At 49.6% G+C, this 2,780-nt stretch overlaps 1 long non-coding RNA gene across 1 annotated transcript; it reads left to right on the top strand.

The window, feature by feature from the left end:
* Nucleotides 1-123: 123 nt before the first annotated feature.
* LOC113617024 (uncharacterized) lies at nucleotides 124-1,379 on the top strand. Its single transcript, XR_003431474.1, has 2 exons — nucleotides 124-176; nucleotides 1,301-1,379. It is a non-coding gene; the product is annotated as an uncharacterized LOC113617024 (long non-coding RNA).
* Nucleotides 1,380-2,780: the final 1,401 nt, after the last annotated feature.

Here is a 2,780-nt window from a genome sequence, read left to right as displayed (position 1 = left end):
GAACCCCGGTGCACCGGCCTTCAATAAACCTCTTGCGTTTTGCATCGACTTCCGACTCTTGTTGTTTCCTGGGCGAGTCGAAACTCCTAGGAGACCGCGAAGGTCTAACATTTGGGGGCTTGTCCGGGATTCCACTCGCCCCGGACCACAAGAACATCGGGAGTTGGAGGTACCAGGTAAGCTCGAGCTTGATTGTCTGTTTGTCCCTTGTTCTTTGTGGGCCATTATCGGAGGAAAGCCGTAAGAATCGGCTTATTATGGAATCTGTATCGGCCCTCTGGCTAGGCAGACGTGCTAATAGCCGGCGTCCATGAGCCCTAGGGGACGCCCTGGTGGCTCATCTGGAAGGAGAGGCAAACTCTGTCTCCCCTTCACTCGGTTTCGGCAGTTCCCTTGGTGATAACTGCCATCTGAAGAAGTTTCGGTTTCGAAGCAAGCTCGCGGTGGCCCATGCGTATATGTGTTTCATGGAGTTTTAACTGTTTCTGTATTGTGGTCTATTCTTCTTCTCTGACGGACGACAATGGGACAAACTATGACGACTCCTCTTTCCCTTACCCTAAGCCATTGGACCGAAGTTCGGGCCAGAGCCCATAATTTTTCGGTAGAGGTAAAGAAAGGAAAGTGGCAGACTTTGTGTGCCTCTGAATGGCCAACGTTTCAGATAGGATGGCCCCCCGAAGGATCCTTTTCATTAGACAAGATTAAGCTGCTGAAGTCTAAGATATTTAATATAGATCCCCACGGACATCCAGACCAAGTACCATATGTCTTGGTCTGGGAAGATTTAATTCTCTCCCCACCTCCGTGGGTCCGGCCCTTTGTTTCCTCAACAGGTACGTCCGCGCATACATCAGCAGCGTCGGAGATATTAACCTTAAAGAAAAACCCCAACACGGAGAAGCTACCCGACGCCCCAGATCCACCGAAGGCGATTTATCCTGACCCGCAGTCCGATTTGCTTCTTTTGGATTCCCCACCCCCTTATCCTCCGGCCCCAAATCCCCTACCACCTAGAGGACCCCCAGCTCCACTGCCCTCGGCACCAAGGGGACCATCCATGATGGAAGAAGAAAGGGGTCCCTCAGCGGGCACTAGGAGCCGGAGGGCTATCTCCCCGGACTCCACTGCCCTACCTCTTAGAAAATATGGCCCCCCCGATGGCCAAGGGAATAGACCTCTCCAATATTGGCCCTTTTCCTCTGCAGATCTTTATAATTGGAAAATGCATAACCCAACTTTTTCCGAAAATCCATAGGCCCTTACCGCTTTAATAGAATCTCTTGTTTTCTCCCACCAGCCCACATGGGATGATTGTCAGCATCTGCTTCAGACTCTCCTAACGGCTGAGGAGAGGCAACGGGTTCTTTTAGAAGCCAGAAAAAATGTATTAGGCGCCAATGGGCAACCTACCCAGCTGCCTAACGAGATTGATGCTGGTTTCCCACTCGTCAGGCCAAACTGGGATTTCAATGCCCCGGAAGGTAGGGAGCGCCTGAAAATGAGCGCCAGGCTCTGGTGGCGGGTCTCCATGGAGCGGCCAGACGGCCCACTAATTTGGCTAAGGTAAGGGAAGTAACTCAGGGGCCCCAGGAATCGCCAACTGTGTTCCTGGAACGTTTAATGGAAGCCTTTAGACGCTTTACCCCTTATGATCCAACTTCGGAGGGACATAGGGCTACTATAGCAATGGCTTTCATAGATCAAGCGGCCCCTGATATTAAGAAGAAATTACAGAGGCTAGATGGCTTGCAGGGATTTTCGCTTCAGAAGTTAGTAAAACAGGCAGATAAAGTATATAACAAAAGAGAAACAGAGGAAGAGAAGGAAGAAAGAAAGCAGAAAGAGCAGGAAGCCCGTGAAATAAGACGGGATAAGAGACAGGAGAGGAATTTAAGTAAGATACTGGCCACTGTGGTTGGAGGAAGAAATATAGGGGATAGAAATAGGCAGGAAGGGCGAACGGCAGACAGAAGGCGGCCATTAGACAAGGACCAATGTGCCTACTGTAAAGAAAAAGGACATTGGGCGAGAGAATGCCCTAAGAAAAAGAATGGAGGAAGGCCAACCAGAAACAAAATCTTAACATTGGAAGAAGAAGACTAGGAAAGTCAGGGCTCGAACCCTCTCCCCGAGCCCCGGCTAACTCCTAAAGTGGAGGGGGAACCTGTTCAATTTTTGGTAGATACCGGAGCCCAGCACTCCATCCTTCTCCACTCAAAAGGTCCTATCTCAGCTAAAAGGTCATGGGTACAAGGAGCCACTGGGAATAAACAATATTCATGGACCACACGAAGGACAGTAGATCTTGGGATTGGACGAGTAACCCATTCATTTTTGATTATTCCGGAATGCCCCTATCCTTTGCTGGGAAGAGACTTACTCTCCAAAGTAGGGGCTCAAATCCACTTTCAGCCAGAAGGTCCCACCATAACTGATAATAAGGGAAGGTTACTTCAAATATTGACTATGAAATTAGAAGATGAATATAAATTATACGAGCAGCCTTCATCCTCACGAGTTAATGTTACAGATTGGGTAACTCGGTTCCCTCAAGCCTGGGCAGAAACTGCCGGTATGGGGATGGCCAAAAATCGGCCCCCGGTGCTAGTGGAACTCAAGGCAACTGCCACCCCAATAACGGTCCGTCAATACCCCATGAGTAGAGAAGCCAAAGACGGTATCCGTCCCCATATACAGAGGCTACTAGACTTGGGCATCTTAATAAGATGTCAATCAACATGGAACACCCCTCTCCTGCCGGTAAAGAAACCAGGAAC

This window comes from Aethalodelphis obliquidens, unplaced genomic scaffold, assembly GCF_003676395.1.
Source record: "Aethalodelphis obliquidens isolate GAN/ISIS:26980383/991018 unplaced genomic scaffold, ASM367639v1 scaffold1223, whole genome shotgun sequence".
Lineage (NCBI taxonomy): Eukaryota > Metazoa > Chordata > Mammalia > Artiodactyla > Delphinidae > Aethalodelphis > Aethalodelphis obliquidens.
Note: the sequence above shows the minus strand (reverse complement) of the source record. Positions and strands in the feature narration are given on the sequence as shown.